We start from the raw sequence: 23,017 nt of genomic DNA, 5'->3' as shown, positions 1-23,017 counted from the left end.
ACCTTCTGTTTCTCAGCTGCTGCCTCTTCCCTCCCAAGCTGGGAGATTGGGGGCTTTGACACAACACTGGTGAGTCGGGAGCTGGGCAAGTCCCAGATAACCCCTCTTATCCTTGTCATCATCCCCACCCCTACACTGCTGCCCTCCACTCAGGTAGTCATGCATAGGCTGGAAGCAGATAGCCTAGAAGTGAGGGGACTCAGTGTCCCATGGCCTGTCTGCTGGAACCAAGACAGTTCTACTGACGCTCAACCTCCTGAGACCACAAACAGAGTCCAGCTCCAAACTGGGCAGAGAGCTGTGTGATTTTTTTTTCTTTTAGTCTAGATTGTTTATCCCTAAATCAACAATCTTGCAGCAATGACAGAATCGGGCTGCAGCTCGAGGGTGGGATCCACTGGTGTGGCCTTTTGGCATGCACCACCCCAGCACGTCACACTCCAGGCTGCACATCAACTCTGTCCAGGGCCTCTGCCCCTCGCGGCAGCGAATGTGTTTTTCCCACAGATGATACCATTGTATTTGTCCCAACATCTGGATAATATTCTGGATCGCTCGCATATGTGAATCAGGTGTTTATTTTACTAGTGAACTACACCTGCGGCCTAAATAGCGTGTGCTGAGCAGCTGCTGGTGACTCTGAATTGAGACCTAGGTGAGGAGTCGTAAACCCGGGAGGTTCATCCTTAGCCAGAAGGATCCAAGACTTTCCAATTCAATAAATCTGGACACTATTGAGAGAAGAGAGACATCATTACAGACAGATAATGGTCCAAAATCCCAGCCAGTGATGACTGGGGAAGCAGATGTAAGCCAGGATGATTTTTATATGTTCCGATAGCCCCTGCCGGGTGGGAGATGAAATAAGCAAAAGGTCTGATTGGTAACTACATTTGGGCCACTGAGCAATGCAGAGGTAGAAGCAATCACATTGCCTGTGCTTGCCAGAAGGAAAAGGATGGGGTTGACCTGCTAAAGCTTTATGTACTCAGACATTCTCAAACCCAGTTACATAATCCACCTAAGATGCTGCCCATCTGGGACAGTTACTGTCCCCCACCCCAATGTATTCAGTTGTTCAGCCAGTCCTTCTGATGTCTGAAAATTAAAAAAGAAAAGAATATTTATGCATGAAGTGAAGAACTGGGAATATAATAATGGAAAACGTGACCCCTCCCCTCAAGGAGTTCATCGTCAGGGTGGCCTGGTTATTGGCTGTTACATAAGAAGCCACCCCAAAAGTTAGGGTTTCAATATAATAACAGCCAGGGTGACTGTCTTAGTCAGCTCAGGCTGCCCTAACGAATACCATACACTGGGAGGCTTAAAGAACAGAAATTTCTTTCTCATAGTTCTAGAAACTGGAAGTTCAAGATCAAAGTGCCAGTAGATTTGGTTCCTGATGAGGACCCTCTTACTGGCTTGCACTGTGTCCTCACATGGCTTTTCTTCTGTGTGTGTTCGGAAAAAGAGATCTCACCCTCTTCATCTTCTTATAAGGGGACTAATCTCATCATAAGGGCCCCACCCTCATGACCCCATCTAAACCTAATTACCTCCCAAAGGCCCCACCTCCAAATACCATCACATTGGGTGGTTATGGCTTCAACATATGAATTGGGGTGGGGAGACTCAAACATTTAGTCCACAACAATGACCAACTATACTAGTTTGCTCTGGCTGCCATAACAAATATCACAGGCCAGGTGGCTTAAGCAACAGAAATTTATTTTCTCACAGTTCTGGAGATAAGTCTGAGATCAATGTGTCAGCAAGCTTGGTTTCTTCTCAACCTCTCTCCTTGTCTTGCAGATGGCTGTCCTCTTACTGCATCCCCACATAGTCACCCCTCAGTCTGTGTGTTGTTTGTGTCCTAATCTCCTCTTCTTAGAAGGATACCAGTCAGAATGGATTAGGGTCCACCCTAACGATCTCATTTTACCTTAATCATATTTTTAAAGACCTTGTCGTCAAATACAGTCACATTCTGAGGTCCTGAGGGTTAGGACCTCAACAGATGAATTTGGGGGGACACAACTCAGCCCGTTAACACCAACCATCTTGGTTTGCCCAGGACTGAGGGGATTCCTGGGATGCAAGACCTTCAGTGCTAAACTCAGGAAAGACCCAGGCAAGCTGGGACACATTTGTCATCCTAAAAAGATATTTCTTTTGCTCTGTAACATGGGTAGGGCTCAGAGGAGACAGCTCATATCTGCTCTACTCATTGGCTGGGGCACCTGAAAAGCTGGGGGTTGGACCCATCCTAGGTTCATTCAAAATCTGGCAATTGACGCTGGGGAGACTCAGCTGTGGGCTGGGTCAGCTGTTGCTTCTTGGGCATCTCTCTATCTTCTGTGGTCTCTCTTTGTGGCCTCTCTGGCATGGTGGCCCCCAGGTAGCCAGACTTCCTACATGGTAGCTCCAGAATCCCAAAGCCCCTTTCCCAAGAAAGCCAGGCAGAAGCTGTGTTCTCTTTGATGACCCAGCCTCTTAAAGCCACGTAGCAGCACCTCTTCCACATTCTGTGTTACCATGGCAGTTAATGAGGGCCTTCCCAGGTTCAAAGGGAATAGAGAGAGACTCTGTCATGTGGTGGTGGATTGACCAGAACATATGGGCGTACAACGTATTGTTGTAGCCCCTTTTAAAGGGGCTACACAAAACATAAAATTTATTATCTTAACCATTTTTAAGTGTATAGTTTAATGGCATTAATTACGTTCACATTGTTGTACAACCAATCTCCAGAACTCCTTTCATGTTGCAAAACTGAAATTCTATGCCAGTTAAACACTAACTCCCCATTCCTCTTCCCCTCAGGCCCTGGCAACCACCATTCGACTTCTGTTTCTATGAATTTGACTCCACTAGGTACCTCGGATAATTGGAACCACACAGTATTTGTCCTTTTGTGACTGACTTATTTCACTTAGCACAATGTCCTCAAGGTTCACCCATGTTGTAGTACGTGTCAGAATTCCCTTCCTTTTTCAGGCTGAATAATATTCCGTTGTATGCATTGACCATGTGTTGTGGCCATTTCTGATCCAATCTACCACACTGGAGGACGACAGAGCCCGGTCAGCTCAGTTATAGGACAGTGGGGTGGGTATTGTGATTAGAATACCATAGAATGCTATGAGGCACAGAGGAGGGGGAAAGGCTTCCTGGAGGAGGTGATGGGTTTTAGGTAGGCAAACATTGTCAACTCTGCCTTCCGGGCAGAGAGAGCAGGAAGCATAAGGTCCCTGGGGACAAAAGTGAGCAGGGTGTTTTGGAGAGCTGCTGACAAGGGTAGGGCAGGGCTGCCTGGTTCAGGCTGTGCACGCTGAGCTCTAGAGGACACCACTCACAAGACGGCAATGGCGCCCTCTACAATGGCGCTGTGTCCGACCCGCTCATCCATCTTCAGCGGTTCTGTGAAAGAACAGGGCGGGGGCAGGGAGTGGGGGGAAAAAGCAGGGAGATGAAGTGCTCAGAGACTAGGTCGCCAGAGCTCAGATCAAGAACAGTCTTCTACAAGATCCTGAGGGTTTGGGAATTGATCCTGGAGACAATGGGAAACTGCCACAGGATTTTAAATGGGGAGGAGGAGTAACCAAATTCAGGAATTACTATGATTAATGGAAATAAAGGTACCATCATGGACTGGGGGAAGGGGGCAGATCTCTTCTAGCCCTCTCTTTTTATCTCCAATGACGGATTCACCAGTCAATACCTGGAAGCCTCAGGAAGCCTGGTCATGAGGTGAGATAAGAACATACATTTTCTTCCTGAGTCCAGCATTCAGAACTCCCAGTTCTAAGCCTACATGGCATTTCCATTCTAGTCAAGGGAGAAAGACAATAGGAAGTGAAGGAGTGACTGGGGTCATTATGGATGGAGATTAGTGTATGGGGAAATAAAGCCAAGTGAGCTGGTAGAGAGTGACTGGGTAGAGGTAGGTGATCACTGAAGGGCTCTCTGAAGAGGGGACTTTTTTTTGCCTCTCAGACATCACGTAAGATCTTCTCAGCCTCACCTGCTGATGGTGCCTTTGGTAAGGTTGTCTGCCCTGGTACAATGGTGACCAGCTCTGTATGAGCTTGTGATTAACTTCAAATAGACTGAATCCAACATCACCTCACCTCCTATCTCCTCCATGTGCCTCTCACCTCCCCTTGGGATTTTCCCCCGGAGGCATGTATACCCCTAAGTGCAGGGAGTTGATGTCTTATGTGGAGTTGATGTCTTTTGACCCATAGGAGACAGAAGTTGGTATATTCCTCCACCTTTCTCCCCTTGGACAGACTGTCTTGAGATGCCATCCTTACATGGCTTCTTGGAAGCCAGCCCATCAACTCGAGCAATCAGTTTCACTTGATACTAAATCTGTAATACACGCTCCATTGGCTCACCACCCTTTTCTGCCTCACTTCCCTCATCCCTCACCCCAGTTTCCTGGGATTGCACATCCTAATGTCATAGGACCACGTGAGCTTTCCCACAGACTCTATTTTCTGGGAGTATCTGGGGCTAAAATAGACATATGCAGATTTGCCTTTTACAAAGGTCGCTCTGATTTCTGTGTGGGTGGTGATTATGCAGAGACTAGTGTGGAAGTCGGGAGAGACACATGAAGAGGCTCTTGCAGTTGTCCAGGCAAAAGATGATGGCTCCTGAGAGGAAGGGATGGTACTGGAGATGGAGGAGTGGATAGGTTCATGGTATATCTTGGAGGCAGAGCTGACGAGAACAGCTACTGAATTGGATGTGGCACAAGAAACAAATCAAGGCTGAATTCTAGGTTGAGGGCTTGGGCAAACTAGCCAGTGATGGTGCCTTTTACTGAGAAGGAGCACATTGGAAAAGGAGCAAGTTTGGAATACTTAATTTGCTCATCAAATGTTTTTGGAGCATCTACCATGTGCCAATGAAGGGGTTCAGAATATGCCACAGTGACATAAGGGTTATTTTGAACTGAAGATATTCAAGATTCAACAGCGGCAGGAAGAGACTTTTTCTAGCCTTCCCCTTATCTTCCTAAAAGCAAAGCCTCCCCAAATAATTCAACACTCATAAATATCCTCCCAGGAGTTTCACAACCAGGGACAATTGACTCTTATCAATGAAGAGGAGAAGTAAACACAAGTCAGCATTTGGATAAGAAGTCACTTCAAACAGATATTGTCATAAACCTATCATATCTCCCATCTATTCTCTTAAGTGCCCATTTGTCTTTCCTAAAAGTCATTTGTTCTCCCAGAAGTACTCTTCTGCCCCTCCCCATCTCCTATTAAGGTGATATGTAAAAACTGTAACCACCTCCTTGGGTCACACTTTTTTCTGAACTCCTGAGCACAGGTACTTAATTAAATCTGTTTTTCCCCCCTCTTGCTAATCTGTCTTTTGTCACTTTAATTTGCAGACCTCCAATTACTGAACCTAAGAGGATAGAGGAAAAGTTTTTCCTCCTCAACACTAGGCAATGTATTAAGTGCTTTGGACACAGGTCTGAGAGGCCCAGTCTTTGCCACAAGGGGCTCAGCAATGACAGTATTGTGGAACCATGAAAATACCAAGGGACATCAAATGTCACCTCTGGGGAGGATAGAAGGAGTCAGGGAGGGAATCCTGGAAAAGCTTAGGAGGAGTTTAAAGGGTGAGAGACTTACTCAGAAAAAAGAAGCAGGGAAAAGGTGATTAAGGTAGCAAATGCAAATATGCAGCAATGTGAGAAGGCTTGGTCCAAGGAATTAAGAATGCTTAGGGAGGGGCTTCCCTGGTGGTGCAGTGGTTGAGAGTCCACCTGCCGATTCAGGGGACACGGGTTCGTGCCCCGGTCCGGGAAGATCCCACATGCTGCAGAGCGGCTGGGCCCGTGAGCCATGGCCGCTGAGCCTGCGCGTCTGGAGCCTGTGCTCCGCAATGGGAGAGGCCACAACAGTGAGAGCCCCGCGTACCGCAAAAAAAAAAAAAAAAAAGAATGCTTAGGGAGAAGGGAAAGGAAGGGAAAGGATGAAAGAAAAATTTCAGAAGCAGAGAGGCCAGCCAAGTGAAGGGCTTTGTAGGAATGCTGCCATGTTTGCCCTTCAGCATAACAGCTAAGGGGAGCCACTGAAGGGATTCCCCAAACCATACAAATATTTGACTATTTTGTGCTTTTGTACATGGGGTTCCCTCAGCCTGGAACATTCTCCCCCGTCCCCAACTCCTGACAAAGTCCTACTCATCTTTTAAGGTCTTAGTCTTTGGCTATCCTCTCTCTGTTGGATCCCTCTTGAAACCGAGCAGGACCCTGTGGGGCTCCTGGGCATGGGAGCCTTTCTGTTCAGCCTCCATGACCTTCCCTGAGTTCCAAAGGGCATGTTCAAACAGCCACTAATTAGGGAAGGGAGGGGATGCAGAGACAAGGGAGGAGCAGTCAAGAAACAATAGCACAGCCTTGAGGCAGGGTCCTGGTTCGGCCTCAAGGGATACACATCACAATATCTTTGAGCTTTTCTGCAGAACTAAAACCTCCAACAAATGGAAGATGTTAACTACTTGATGAAGCATTCTCCGTTCCAGAGAGAACATCAGGAGACCAACCGAGGCCAGATTAAAGGAATGCAGGCCCTGCACACACCCTGATCCTTATCAGCAACCCCACCCTTGAACCACTGCTGTAAAACTCCTTACCAAACCCCACCCCCCACCCCCGGGTAGGGACACACAGTTTTGGAGAAAGCCTCATGGAGAAGGCTTCCTTTTTTTTTTTTTTAATTTGGCCGCACCTTATGGCTTGTGGGGATCTTAGTTCCCTGACCAGGGATTGAACCTGGGCCCCTTGCAGTGGAAGCGCAGAGTCCTAACCACTGGACCACCAGGGAATTCCCAGGGTCACACAGTTTTGAAGGGCACAAGCCCACTGTGTCCCCCTTTGCCTGGCAAAGCAATAAAACTATTCTATTCTACTTCACCCAAAACTCCGACTCTGAGATTCAGTTTGGCACCAGTGCACAAAGGCCAAGTTTTGGTATCATTCTCTGCCCCCCAAGCCATAGTTGACTGCAACTCATTGCCGCTCAGCTCCAGGATGCCATGAGCTGGCTATGGCCTTGGCTTCCCCCTTTCCTGCCAGGCTATGAGCTCCTTAAGGCTTGGACTCTCTCTTTAGAGCCCAACCCAGGTTCCAGAGAATGTAGAATGTGCTCAGTAATTGGCTGAATTGAATGCCTTTAAAATGTGAGAGAAGCTTGAAGCCATAGAGAAGAGACACCACCCACACCCTTGGGAAGAAGAGCTGTCTATACAGTCAGATGAGAGGAGGCACTGAAAAGCCATCAAAGACTGTCTAAGAATGTCTCACATCAGCCTCAACCCAGAGACATGGTAGACGCTTTCCATTGGGTCCAACCACTCTTCAGCTTCTGTGCCCTGGAGTCAGATCTGTTGGGCTCAGGCCAGTGATGTAGGCAGTTACCCACATAGACCCACCAGACCAAGACCACCAACCTTTTTTACACAGCACAAGACATGGCATGCATTGAAAGGCTGATATGTTCTGCCAGTGCAGACCCGGGTCGGCCCTGAACCAATGGCTGGAGGGAGAAGGTGAAAATTTCCATGTCTCCTTTTCTGCTGTTATTCCCTCTTGCACATATGGGAATTATTCTTTACAGGTTTAAATGTTACATTGAAAATAAACTCAAATGACCAAAATGTTTCACTGAACAATCCATAATAAAGATAAAGCCACCTGCATTGGGGGAAGCACCGACAGCCAACTCTAAATTGCTCTAGTGTTTGGAACTTCCTGAATGGAATTCTCAAGCCCTTTCCAAGCAATTTAAAGAACTCATCTGTTCAGGGTTGATTAGAACCGTCCCAAACTGGGCTCATCATACCTCAATCAAACAAAAAATGGAGGAAAACAAAACTTCCTGGGAAGACAGAAACAAAATAAAATAAAATAAAAAAGTCACAACTGCCCCCAGTGGATTTGAATAGCATGGAGTCTCCTTATTCTTGTACAGAATCCAGTATATATATGTATATATGTGCATGTGTGTATATATGTATGTATTTATACACACACACACACACACACATATATATATATATATATACGTATATACACATATACACAGACACACATATAATTTTCCTTTTATCCCACTATGGAATCTCAGTCTAAGATGGTAATGTAACGAAGAGACTTTTATGGTCATCTCTACTTTTATGGTCATCTTTATGACTGACCTCACGAAATAATGTGAGTTATATACATGCATGTACACATAGGCCAGATTCTCAACTGATGTAATTCTATGGGAATTCACAGAGTTATATTGGTTGAGAATTTGGCTTCAGCTTCACTTATTGTAGAAATTCCCATCAACTAGCCTGAGATGAGGCTCCACACACATTGCCACAAAGCTTCATAGGCTGAGAATCTGGCTGACGGAGCACAGAATAATGTCCATCCAAACATCGGCTTGGATTTTATCTGGCCTTGCTTTCCAGAGCAGCTTGCATGATGGAATGAGCAAATGCCTTTGGCCTCTGGAGCTTTATGAATCAATGTGACCCACTATGGGAAGCCCCAGGCTGTCCATCCATCCTGGAGGGGCAGAGTCCCTTCCCACCTCAGTCTCCCTACCTGGGAATTGGGTGGGACGATCACTTGCCTCTCCCTTCTCCCTCTGAACATTCTCTGCTATTTATGAAAGTACAGTTTGTAAATAGAACTCCCAGAAAATAAGCATTAAGAGCTGGAAACCAGCGTTGGGTGCCAGGGAAAATGCATTTATGTGCTAAGTTAGCAAGTGCCAATACCATTAACTGAATTTGTGCCAAAACATGCATTTTTGCAAATGTTGTTCTGTTCCATTCATTATTTATAGAACATCACCTAAGGGCAGTGCATACTACGAGCCAAAAATCTCATCCTGCATTTTATCAGAAACCCATTGCAGGGAAGGGGAGAAGGGAGATGGAGGGAAACTATAAAATGAGATTTCTGGAAAAAGCGAAAAGAACTTGTCTGGCATGTTTTGTCTGGACAAGTAATGCCCACAGGGCGACTTAATAATAATCTCCAAATGCAAGGGGACTGGAAAGAGCAGCTGCTCTCTCTTGCCACTCAGGACAGAAGAAGAAATGAACCTCCACTGCCACATGAAAGAGTTAGGCTAGTTAGAAGGGAAAACTTCTTTAACAGGCAATGTTATCGAGAGAAACTGAGAGCAGAAAAGACCTTTAGATGTGGGAAGTACTTCATGTGTTCCAGATAGTCTAAGGGTAAGAAGTCAATTCAGTATTTCCTCAACCCTGAGACAATAGATGTCCCTGGAGGTCACTGCCACAGTAGGAAATTGTCCTGGTCTTGATGGTTTGTCATCACATTAGAGGCATGGGTTGTGGTGTGAGAAACCTGCTTTGACATGCCACATATGGACAAATTACTTGGTCTCTCTATGCCTGCTTAAGCATTTGTAAAATAGGGATAATTACTCATTCAACACTATTACTGCAGCAGGCACTGTTCTAGGGGATGGGGGTACAGCACTGAATACAATAGATTTAAGAGCCCTTGCTGATTCTAATGGAGAGGGAGGCTTAATATAATAATAAAGAATAAAGAAGTAAAATATACAACATATCAGATGGTGATAAGTGCTACGGAGATAAATTAAGGAGGGAAGGGGATGGCAGTAGGGAAGTTTCCACTTTAAGTAGGGTTGGGGGTGGGGAGGTCGTACACTGAGGAAAGATTTGAAGGAAGTGAAGGAGTGAGCTAACAGGGTGGAGTGGGTTGAATGGCGGCCCCCAAAATGTTATGTCCATGTTCTAATCCAGGAACCTATGAATGTGACTTTATTTGGAAAAATGGTCTTTGCAGATGTGATTAAGTTAAAGTTCTTGAGATGAGATCATCCTGGATTATCCGGGTGGGCCCTAAATCTAATGGCATGTGTCCTTGTAAGAGAGAAGGGGAGAAGACAGACACAGAGAAGCCACGAGAAGATGGAGGCAAAGATTGGAGTGATACAGCCACAAGCTAAGAAACACCTGGACCAAAGAAGCTGGAAGAGGCAAGGAAGGATTCTCTCTTAGAGCCTTCAGAGGGACCATGGCCTTGTGGCACCTGGATTTCAGACTTCTGGCTCCAGAACTATGAGAGAATCAATTTCTTTTGTCTTAAGCCACCAAGCTCGTGGTGTTTTTCATGGCAGCCCTAGGAGATTAATACAGAGGGTATCGAAGAAGTGGTTAAGCAAGAGAACAGCAGGTGCAAAGGCTCTGAGGCAGGTCTTTTGCCTCTCTGCTTGGAAAAGAGCCAGGAAGCTTGTGTCTTTGGAGTGGCAGGAGTGATGGGAGTCTGCAGCTGAAGCGGACTCTGAACAAGTTAACAGCTGAAGGCTCTCTGCTGATGGCGCTTCCCACAAAGGAAGAGCAAGTCTTTCCTGGAAGAGGCAACTGGGTGGTACATCTCTGTGCCCAACACAAGCAGTGAGTCTCGGGGTAATGTCATTGTAAAACAATGATGGCTTGGACCAGGCTGATAGGAGTGGAAGAAATGAGATTCTGAATATGTTTTTGAGGCATGGAAACAAGTGGATTTATGGTAGATTGGATATGGGATATAAGATAAAGAGGGAGGTCAAGAATGGCTCCGAGCATTTTGGCCCGAGCAACTAGAAGAATGGAACTGCCATCAACTGAGTTGGGGAAGGCTGTAGATGGAACCAGTTTTGGGGAAAAGATCAAGAGTTTGCTTTAGGACACGTTAGATTTAAGATGCTTGTTAAACATCCAAGTGCAGATATCAGATAGATATATGACTGAAGGAGACATTTCTGATCTGGAGATATACATACGGAAAATTTTTTTACTTTATTTCTTAACTTACAGAAAAATTCTTGCTTTCTGTTGTACAGTTTTATGAGCTTCGAAAAATACATAGTCATATAACCACCACCACAGTTAAGATACAGAACTGTTCCATTATCCTAATAAAATCCCTTATGTCACCCTTTTGTACTCAGACTCACCCCTCATCTCCAGCCCTTGGCAACCACTGATCTATTCTCCAAACCTAGAGTTTTGCCTCTTCCATAACTCATATAAATAAAATCATACGGTATGTAGCATTTTGAATCTGGTTTCTTTTTTCAGCACGATGTATTTGAGATTCATCCATGTCGTGTTTATCAATTCCACTGTATGGATGTACCATAGTTTGTTCATCCATTGACCCGTTGAAGGACATCTGGGTTGTCTCTCCTTATTAGCATTTATGATAAAGCTAGTATAAACATTCATGGTCTTTTGTGCAAACAAAATTTTCAAATTTCTTGAATATATAATGAGGAGTAGGATTGCTGGGTCATCCAGTAAGTATATGTTTTCAAAACTGCCTACTGTTTTCCAAAGTGGTTGTACCATTTTGTGTTTCCCGCAGCAATATCAGATTTCAAATTATTTTTTAAATTTATTTTTAACCACTCTAACAGGTGTGTAATAGTATCTCATTGTGGTTTTCATTTGCCTTTCCCTAATGAATAATGATGTTGAGTGTCTTTTCATGTGCTTATTTTCCATACAAATTTCTTCTTTGGTGAGGTATCCATTAAAATCTGTGCCCATTTTTAATTGGGTTATTTGTTTTCATACTGTTGAGTATGGAAAATTCTTTATATAATTTGCTTACAAGTCCTTTGTCAGATATGTGATTTGTAAATATATTTTCCAAGTCTATAGCTTGTTTTTTTATTCTCTTAAAAGTGTTTTTGGCAGAGCAAAATTTTAAATAGTTTTTAAGATTTTTTTTTAATGTGGACCATTTTTAAAGTCTTTATTGAATTTGTTACAATATTGCTTCTGTTTTATGTTTTGGTTTTTTGGCCATGAGCCATGTGGGATGTTAGGTCCCCGACCAGGGATCGAACCTGCACCCCCTGAGTTTGAAGGTGAAGTCTTAACCACTGGACCATCAGGGAAGTCCCAAAAGTTTTAAATGTTGATGAATCCCAGTTTATCATTTTTTTTCTTTTACATATCATGATTTTGGTTTCATATCCAAGAACTCATTGCCTAAATCAAGGTCACAAAGACATTCTCCTTTATCTCCTTTTAAAAGTCTGATGGATTTATGTTTTATATTTAGGTCTCTGAACCATTTTTAGTTAATTTTTTACAAGCCTTGAGGTACAGTCAAGGTACATTCTCTTTTGCATATTGGGTGTCCAATTTTTCCAGCAGCATTTGTTGAATCTCTACTTTCTTTTTAAATTTTAATCCTCTTTTAGTTCTCCAGATTGGATAATTTCTAATTACCTATATTTAAGTTCACTTACTTTTTCCTCTATGAAGTTATCCAGTGATTTTTTTTTTAATTTTAAGGTATAATATTTTTCAGTCCTAAATTTCAATTTGGTTCGTTCCTTAATAGTTTCTATTTCCTTCTTGAGAGTTTTTATCTTTCCATTCATTTCAAGAATGTTCACCCTTACTTCATGGAACATGGTTATGATAGCTGCTTGAAAGTCTTTGCTAATTCAAACATCTGGATCATCACGGTGTTGGCGTCTGTTTATTGTTCTTTCTCTTGAGAATTGGTCAGATTTTTCTGGCTCTTTGTATGTTAAATAATTTTAGATTTCTTTCTGGACATATTGACTATTATATTCTGAGACTGGATCCTGCTAAAATCCTCTTGAGAATGGAATGTCAATAGATTTGTTGTTGTTTTAGCAGGAAGTAAACACCTTAGGTTAAGACCATAAGTTTTGTCCTGCTTTCTGTGGGCAGTGGTTCACATATCATTTCAGGATTCAATGCCATTGTTTCTACTGCCCAGTATATGTGACTCAGGAGTGTGTTTGGGACTTGGGAGTGGTTTGTATCACAGCTCAGTTCTCAGAGATTTCACTCTGCTCCTTTTGGGTCTGTGCTGCTCATGCACAGCTTGGTGGTGAGCCCAGGATTTGTGTTAGTTCATACACAGAATTAGAGGGATTCCTTTTTCCAATTCTTTTCTCTCTGGGATTTTCTCCACATTCTCTGGCTCCCATGATCCCCCTTTTCCAATTCCTTTGGCCAGAAAAATGGATTTTTCTCAGACTTTTAGCCCTCCCTCCCCCACCACACTGTCTTACAATTCTATGTCACTGGAGCCACCCTGAGGGTGAAGCAGCAAGAAAAAAAATAATGGGGTTTCCTCCTACACTCTTCACACACAGCAATTCCTTTTTCTGGTTCCACTAGTCAGACAGACAAGGTTCAGGTATCTGCACCACCTGTTGGTGCACCGCCACAATGTGGTGACCAACATTGTCACCACAGCAGCACAGATCCACAACTGGGGTTGGCCTACAAGACAAAGCCAGGAGAGACAAAAAGAGAAAAAAGCAAAAAATGAGGATTCCCGCCCCCCCCCCAACTTACTGTTGGCTCTCAGGGATCTCTTTCTCCAATCCTCTGGCCAGAAAGAGTGGGATTTCTATTGGAGTTTTGGGTGCCCACCCGCATTTCAAAATTCTGTGACTCAGATCTCCAGGCCACCCTTATATCAAGTCCAGAGACACAAGAAGAAAAAAAGAAAAGGAATATCCCTGGTACCGGTCGTTCTTCCAGTTTTGATTGCTATTGTTTACTTACCAGAGTCATCAGGTAGTTGCTTTGTATATTCTGCCCAGAGTTTTCAGTTGTCATCAGTGGAAGTGATAGACTAAGTAAGCTTACTCTATCTTGGTCGGCCCTGGAAGTTCTGGGAATTTTATGTGTGTGTGCATGCATGATATTTATGATATTTCAACCATTTAGATTGGATAGTTATGATATTGAAACAATTATTCAGATTAAATGAGATCACCAAAGGAGTGGGTTTAGATAGAAAAGAGAAGGGGTCCAAGAACTGAGGCCTGGGGCACTCCAACAATTAGAAGTCAGGTAAATGAGGAAGAATGAGAAGACCAGAGATAAGATGAAAACTCAGAGAACCGAGTGTCCTGGATGCTAATAACAGCATTTCAAGTAGGAGGAAGTGATCCATTGGGTCAATTACTGGCAATAAGTAATATGAAGACTGAGAATTTGCCTTTGGATAATTCCTATGGTTGTGGGGGGAATTAAGCGAGATGCTAAGTAGAACAAATTCAATGCAATCCCTTTCAGAATACCAAGGCCATTTTTCAGAGAACTAGAACAAATAATTTTAAAATTTATATGGAAACACAAAAGACACCAAATAACCAAAACAATCTTGAGAAAGAATGGAGCTGGAGGACTCATGCTCCTTGACTTCAGACTATACTACAAAGCTATAGTAATCAAAATAGTATGGTACTGGCATAAAAACAGACACATAGGTCATCGAACAAGACAGAAAGCCCAGAAATAAACCCACGCTTACATGGTTAATTAATTGATGGCAAAGGAGGTAAGAATATACATTGGGGAAAAGACAGCCTCTTCAATAAATGGTGTTGGGAAAACTGGACAGCCAAATGCAAAAGAATCATACTGGACTACTTTCTCAAACCATATACAAAAATAAACTCAAATTGAGCTGGTTATTTTTTAAAAACCAGCAGACATGGGAGAAGCTTTGAAAACCAATAAAAGTTACCATTTTGTAAGAGATATTTATATTTATAAGGCAAATCTCCATTTGTAGGGGCGTCTCCCTCTATGTACCAGGAAGAGAAGGATGACTAAATCTCTAGAAACTCTTATCAATGAAGATGGCAACTGACTTGAATGTGTATAACAACCTTACCCTCGTTCACTATGCTTTTCCTGATAACCACCCATACCTGGACCCTGCACCCCCCCTCCCCCCACACCCCCAAACACACAACATCTTCTTTTGCTTTAGCTGGAGATGGTATTTAAGGTGGTGGCTTGGGCCATTTTGGAGAGTTACTCAGTTCTCCTGGGTATCTTCCATTTATATAAGAGGTATACATGTTATTAAACTTGTTTGTTTTTCTCCTGTTAATCTGTCTTTTAATAAAAGGATGGTCTTATCCAAGAACTAAAAGGGTAGAGGGAAAATTACTTTTCCTCCCTTACAATTCCATATATGATATCCTCTCAATTAAGATAAGGAAATCAATGATCAGTCAAGATTGTTTCCTATTTCAACCATTGATCCTACAGTAGCCAACTTCCTGCATGACCAATACAAAATTGCAATGAATTTGAAGGAACAGACTCCTTCTTACCTATTCTTCCTCTCACTTGGAGAAAACCACCCTCTATGTTGAATTACCTGTGAAAGACATGACACCATCCTGTATTTCTTGGGGTCACAAATGGTGGCTTACTAGCTTATTTATGGTCCTGATCCCATTTTCTGAAAACTGTGTCACGGTTGTTCTAATAAAAGGGAGATGCCTTCGGAGAGACGTTGACGATTTTTAGGAAGAAATTAATTTGTAGTAAACAAGTTGTATGCTTTGTTTTTATCCTACATCAGCCTCACCTCTGGACTGGACCAAGCTTTGGTGCATTGGCCATTACTATGATTTATCATTAGCTGATTACCTAGTCAATTGTTCTCTTATTGAAATGAAGTGAGAAAAATCAAACTAACTTTCCATTCAATGGAAGGTATTACAAATGGCAGTTCCTTTTACACTCAAGAGACTCCAGGCAGCCCAGATGATCACCTGGTATGATGTGATACACACAGCTGCCTAGCAGGTACAATGTGGCTCTCCAAGGGCACATCCACCTCCAATCATTCAGTGTTGTCTTTGGCCATGAGAGTGTGTGTATGTGTGTGTGTGTGTAAGCAGGCAACGAGAGTTATTTGGGAGGCCAGGACTGATGCAATAAGTCAAAATTCTTAACACCAGATGCGTGTTCATCCTTCTGTGTTAAATGATTGTGGGATACTATTATTATTATTATTCACACAAAGGGAGGCTACATTTACTTTCCTGGGTGTGGAAAGGCAGGACTGGACATTTAAATCTAAAAAGTACTAAAGAAGAGTGAAGCCACGCTAGGGTTGGGGATGGTGGTGGGGGATGGAGGCTTTGAAGTCAGCAACTCACCCAGGTATGGCTTGCCCAGAGATTGATTCAGTCTGCAGGAAAACAGCACGCATACTCAGTCCTCAGACGTGCCGTGGCCTTGCTTTTCTGAGTCCATAAAGCCATTGTAAGTCTAAGACTTGGTCTTGGTTTTTCAGTGTCAATGTGATTACATTTCTAACGAGAAATCTGTAGGGACATGAGGTTTGTCTTTTATCTCAAGCCTCTCCCAGTAAATCGCTAAACTCCCTCAATCCTCTCTCAGCAACCTTGTATGCCTGTACAAGGGAGAAAAACAAAACTGATATATTGTTTCAACTAATGCTATTACCCCCAAAACTCCCCAGATTTTACTTTGTTGCACCGGGAGTTAGAAAGTTTCTGAGGCTCTCTATTTCTGAAAGGGAAACTTTGGGGGTATGCTCATAATGGGTAGCCAGCCTGCAAATACATTAGCTTTTCTCATTAGTACATAGTCTCAGCTGGGAATTTAGACTTTCCAAGAGGGAAGAGCCAAGTGTCAGCACAGAGCATTCACCCAGATTGGCTTAAGATGGGCCTATACAGCTCCTTGCTACCTATACCAAAACTCCTCTGGATAAAGCGACACGGGAACATGCTTATAGAGGAAAGCAAATTTTTCTTTTAAGTGCTGGGTTTATTTATTAGAAATTAATATGCCTCTGTGGGGACTAGTTTTGTGACACATTGTGTCATTTGCAGAACTGGTTGGGGGGTCCATACACCACAGCTGTTCATTTTCTCAGGTGCTGCATATTCCCCATGAGATAGTCTTCATCCACCATTAGCCTCATCCCTAACGGCCTATATTAATTTATAACTGAGGGGAATTGCAAAAATGCACTATGTTTCACAGAAGCAAGGCGAGCTCTTGCAACCCTTTTAAAGTCACAATAAATTAAGCTGCAAAGTATGCCCATATTTATCTTGCATCATTTTTAGAGTTATTGTTGCTATTTTTCTTATGCTACTTTAATTAAGATACGTCTTTGGAGGATTAACTTCTGTTGGAAAAAAAGCGCAGAATTTTAAAAAATAGCTTTGTTTTGTTTCTGTGAATAAAGAGTAGGTACTTTGGGTTGACCAGATGGTAGAAAGAGGTGGGGAGCTCTGGCCTGGGAGTCTCATTCTGTTTCTACCTTATACTAGCCAGGTGACCTGGGTGTTACTTGACCCCCTCTGGGCCTCAGTTCTGGAAAAAGAAGAAGTTGGACTAGCCAATCTCTGGGGCCCTTTCCTTGGTTCTTTGACCGGCCCCTCCCGTTGATAACCAAGCAATCAAGCCAATGGCTGTCAGATTTGTTCATGTCCGTCATGAAACTCACTGAAATAGTTAAAATCTGAGTTAGTTTTTAATGACTGAACTGAGTAGGCTACTCAGTATCCAGATAGATCATTCCACAGCTGGTTGTTATGACAACCAGAAACAATGCTGCAAAAGCCAAGGACTCAGTGGAGAGAAATGGTCACAACCAGTGGCCCCTCTGCTATGGGAGCTTTCAAAGGGCCAAGTTGGCCCTGTGGATTTGTTCTCTCCAGCCCAGGGCCAACACTGGCCCCATTAGTCTTTCTATCTGATATGAGGTTTTGCACTTAGTCATTTTACAACAGCTTTGTATTTAATCTACAAAGCAACCCTGAAAAATCCCTTGGTGTAGCCAACCGTAGCCTGCTCTTTAAGCTAATTATTTTTCTTTGTTAATGAAAAAGTATCCATATGCCTAGTAAATTCTTGTCCGTACACATCTTTATTTTCATTAATTTTATGAAACATAGCTCAAGCAATAAGTCAATCTGTCTGGTTAAGAAGGGCATACAATGCCCTTTTAAGGTTTTACAATCACAAAAGATTTCCCCTCTATAGTTCCTCTTGAAGAGGCATACTTTTTTTTCCAGGTCAAAGAGAAATAACACAGCAATCCTTCCAGCCAGGCTCTCCTTCAACAGGCCACACTCCACCAAGCAGGAGGTTGGCCGTTACCACTTACGGTAAATCACTAGACAGTGGAACCATCTTTGCCAGTCAGAAATATTTCCTCACCACACTGGTTCTGTTTGATTGGTCTTGGGTTCATGCAGTTCCTGGCACAGGGAGGGCCTTTTCCTCCTTTGCCAGGTTTCTTTCAGCCTTGCTACAGCCTAGTTTCAACTCTGGCTTAGAATCCAACCCACAAAACTACCTTTCCAATTGCTCCTTTTGGCCCAAAGAATGTCATCCAGTTTCCAGTGAAGGCCTCAGTCAAAGGCCTTGTTGTTCTGGGAGGTGGTACCCCAGTGGGATGGGCCATTGCCAACCACGTCTCCCTCACCCACCCCAGCCCTGGGGACTATTGGGGGACTTTGAGTTCCCACAGCTCCATAAGCAGGCACTGAGGGTCTGGGATGCCTTTGGACAAGGTGGCAGGGCATAATTAAGGGGTTCTGAAACTCATGACTTATAAAGACACTGGTCAAGCTGACTCTGAAAATAAAAGGAAAAAAAAGGTTTTCAAGCAATAACAAATAATAATAATATGGATTAGGTCTCAAACTAACGCAAACTAGTTTAGGATTTGAGGCCACTTAGCAGGAAACCTCCCATTCATGTTCCCAGAACTCTATCCCTCCCTGTTGTCCACACACAATGTTCCCTTTCTCAGGAAGTAATTTCTGTTAAAAAACTTTTATTGCTCAGTTTATGGGGATTTCACACTCAGATTTACAATACTTCTCAGGCTGCATACACACAAGTCATGGGATCTTGATTTCTGAAGAGGGAGTAGCTACTGATATCTTAAAGAAGACATCAGCTTTGGCCAATGCCCCAACTTCTTTAGGGGAAGACTTTGTCCCTAGAACTGAGAAAGGAATAATGCTGGAAATGCCATGTGGTCAGTGGTGGCTGAACCTCATATGAACCACACGTCACCTGACCCCACCTCTCTCCATCCTTGCCCCTCTCATTGCTGCTCCCACTTATTTGATAATGGGATGGGAGACATCAGGCCAAAATATTTATTAAGCACACTCTGAATGCAGAACAAAGTCCAAGGCAAAAAGAATGCGGAGAAGGGAATCAAAACTTATAGTTCAGACCTTAATAGTCTTTCAGTAGGACTCTCACTACAGCCTGATACATGGTCTTCATGCTGCTAGCTTCTCCTCCAGACTCTAATCCAGTGGTTCTCAAACTTCAGGGGCATCAGATTTACCTGGGGGGGATGATTATTAAAGCACAGGTTTCTGGGCCTCACTCTCAGATTGTCTGATACAGCAGGTCTGAGGTGGAAGCAAGAATTTGCAGTATTAAAAGTTTCCAGATGATTCTTATATTCATGGACCAGGGACCACACTTTGAGAACCACTGCTCTTATCCATTCTTCTCCCTGTTTCCAGAATGATCCTCTAGCATAGAAGTCTGATCAAGCACTCACCACCCAGTCACCATGGAATAAAGTCTCAACTCAACATGACATTTAGGGCCTCCCCACCGGGGTCCCAGCTGATGTGTGCAGTCACAACCTCACACATCCCATGTTTTAGCTTTTATCTTGGGTTCCCTCAGAAGCAAACCCAGAGACAAGGATTTGAAGGGTAATGCCAGGAAGCAATAGTGTAGGAGGCAGTAAGTAAGACAGGGAAAAAAAGGAAACCAATACAGAGTTAGTTAAAGAGAAGATTACTGCTGTGGGCAACTGGGGTCCAGTCTCACTGGGGGCCTCTGGAGGACTGCATAGAGAACACCTCAGAGCTATCCTGCCCAAGAGCTGAAGTACCTGGGGAATTATCCACCAATTTCTGTCGGTCTTTTGTTGAGGGCTACCTCTAGACCCATCAACAGCCTGTCACTTCTGGCACGCCCCTATGCAAATCTAGGTCACTGTGGAGGCCAGAGAAAGCACTCAGGCAGAGCCCTAGGTACTTGAAGTAGGAAGCCATCAGGTCAGAGTACATGCAAATGGTGACTGCTGAGCGTTCTTTGATGAGCCACCATCAGCTTCTACTCTACAAGTCCTCTTCATACCCAGTTCTTTCACACATCTCTTCTCCTGTGCAGAAGGGCCCAAGCCTGCCTTCTCCTGCTCTGGCTCTCTGGAAGACAGAGTTTTGGACAGCGCTGAGATGATTCTTTAGGGCTTGGGTTGGCAGTAGGCTGGGTGATCATCAGCTCAGTAGCACACAAGTCTGTATGACCAGACAAAGTTAAGGAGCCCAGGGGCAGGTGGTGAGTAGAAACAGCAGCACCAAGAGGGCCATGAGCACTAAGGAAAGACGCTGCAGGGTGGGGTGGTGGCATGGGGTGCTGACAAAGCAGCTGAGGGGGTGTCTGCAGGCAGTATTTTGAAGTCATCCTTTGGGACAAATTTTGAGCCTTTTGGCCTTTAGGCCTGTGGTGGCCACCTGCCCTGCAGTGATTATGAAACACAATCGAATGCAAGATGAAATAGTGGAATTACATCATCCTGTTGCCCAAATGGTAAGTCTTAGAGCACAGGCTGGTAAAGAAGGGTTTGCACAGCACTCGTGGGTGTGGTTACTGTGACCATACCCTGGCACTTAGGTGACATGCTGCCCCTTCCAAGTGCTGTTAGAACCCCCTCCTTCTCAGTCAGTCTTTGCCTCAGGCACTGAGCCTCAGATATTGTTAATTTCTTGAGAACCCAACAAGGTGAGAATATTCTCTCCCTTGATTTTCAGACTTCTTGTTCGGCTATTGGGGTTATGGGAGTGCAGAGTTATGGATGGCTTAAAGTGATTCCGGGCAACAAGGATATGTAACACTGGTGTGTGTGGGTGGGCAAGAAAGACAAGAATAATAAACAATCAAAAATTCCCATTTAACGTTATATAGTAACTTAATATTCACTATATAAAAATAAAATGTCTTCTGTAAAAAAAAAAAATAGAAATTTTTTCCTAAGGAAATCTTCTGACAGAAACAGTCTTAAGCTCATGAAATGTTATTGAGTGGCTGGTTCATATCCTTTTTTTTTTTTTTTTAACCCCTTTATCCTTTTTAATCACAGTTGAAGTGATATATGCATGAACTTTGCAAGGCATAAGAAAACATAATTTACTTGACATGATTTGGGGAGGGAAAAACTGAAATATATTAAACATCACTCAACCACGTTATTTAGAGAGAATAAAGTCAGAGACACTAATTGCCCATGATGGTTATTTATACAATGCACCACTGGAGTGAAGGGATCCTGGCGGCTCTTGAAATAGGCAGTTTAAATTTGATCCAGAAGGCAACCAGTGGAGCCAGTAAAGACACATAATCTGGGAGGTGACATGTTTTCTCTGTTAAAGTACAGCTATTGAGACAGTAAAGAAACAAGAACAGGCCCTAGTCTAGTCTCAAGTGAGACTGCAGCGTGGAAAAACTTTGCCCCCTCTCCTACCTCATTCTCCTGCTTGATGTCCTTCCTTCAGATGTCCTGAAGATGACCCCTAAGTGTCCCAAACTCAACTGGGCAATGACTTCTGCTTTAGAATGATCCTTTCTTTCCTCCACATCCACCAAAATGTACCTGTTCTATGTCTTAATCTTCAAAAGTTTGCTATGTGATTAATTAGCTGTCATCTATAACCTAATACACAAATTCCCATAGAGACTCAAGGACATATGGTGGCACAAGGAGAATCCATCAATTTCCCATGTCAATTTGGGGATCACACAGAGAGGTCTTCTTTTTCTTAATGCGTCCTGTTAGTGTGAACAATAAAATTCAAATGAATAAATGCACCCGAATAAAAACACCTCAGGGTTTTAAGAATTCTAGTACTTCCCAAAGAAGTTGTGATGGGGATGCATAGGTTCAGTTGCCAAATCATTTTGGTCATGGTGTTGACATTTGAGGATCCCTATTAGAGAAAGGAGAAAGGTCTACATTCACATTCTTCCAAATATATAGGCTTGCTTGAATTTCCTAAAATTAAAAGGTCTAAGGAAGTTACCTTAGAATTTTCAGTTCTAATAAGCTAGAAATAGATTTTTACCTTTCCCTGGTGAAATGTAAGTTCTAGTTTCCAATTTCTCAAATCATTCCTTTAGGCACTATACTACCTGGAATGGCACTGGTCTCTCTAAGCCCTGACGTATCTTCGTTTTTACGCACTGCCAGGCAATATGAATGCCATCAGAGTAACAGACAGCCAGAACAGCCACACAAAAGACACTAACCAATTTGTGCCAATGGTATAAAGGCTCACCCCCAGGTTCTCCACAAAGGGCATGTGCCCACTGCCAGGTGCCCTTCACACCCAAAACACTATTCCTGGGGCTTCCCTGGTGGCGCAGTGGTTGAGAGTCCGCCTGCTGATGCAGGGGACACGGGTTCGTGCCCTGGTCCGGGAAGATCCCACATGCCGCGGAGCGGCTGGGCCTGTGAGCCATGGCCGCTGAGCCTGCGCATCCGGAGCCTGTGCTCCGCAACAGGAGAGGCCACAGCAGTGAGAGGCCCGCGTACCGCAAAACAAACAAACAAAAAACCCCACTATTCCTTTGCTCCCAAAGATGTTGCAGTTAACACCATCAATTAAGATTACTTTGGGGAAGGGAATGGAAACTAAGTTAAACTAGTAGTACCTGCAATATACCAGGCAATGTATTAAGGTGCTTTCATAGACCTTTACTTCCTTTACTTGCCCCAAACACTTGTGAAATTGGCATTATAGTTCTCTACTCAAAGAGAAACCTGAAAAAGAAAAAGTTACTTGCCACCTAAATTAAGTAGCAGAACAAAAACTGGCTCCAAGACCCATGCTATTTCCTCCAAATTAGTGGTTCTCAAATGTGTCATTCCCCAGACCAGCAGCGTCAGCATCACCTGAGAACTTGTTAGAAATGCACATTCTCGGGCCTTGCTCCAGATCCACTGGATGAGAAACTCAGACAATTTGAGAAGCTCAGGAAGTTGTGTCTTAACAAGCCCTCCAGTGAGTCTGATACTCCTCAAAATTGGAGAACCCCTGTCCTAGAGCACAAATCCACATGA

General features: G+C 43.6%; 1 non-coding gene and 1 pseudogene across 1 annotated transcript; both read right to left on the bottom strand.

Annotated features, from left to right (window-relative positions):
- LOC115841202 (protein FAM3C-like) overlaps positions 1-23,017 on the bottom strand; it is an 89,802-nt pseudogene that overhangs the window by 43,714 nt on the left and 23,071 nt on the right.
- On the bottom strand, positions 6,782-6,854 carry TRNAG-UCC (transfer RNA glycine (anticodon UCC)). The gene has a single exon. It is a non-coding gene; the product is annotated as a tRNA-Gly (tRNA).

This window comes from Globicephala melas, chromosome X (genome assembly GCF_963455315.2).
Source record: "Globicephala melas chromosome X, mGloMel1.2, whole genome shotgun sequence".
NCBI lineage: Eukaryota > Metazoa > Chordata > Mammalia > Artiodactyla > Delphinidae > Globicephala > Globicephala melas.
This window is presented reverse-complemented; position numbering and strand designations above follow the sequence as displayed.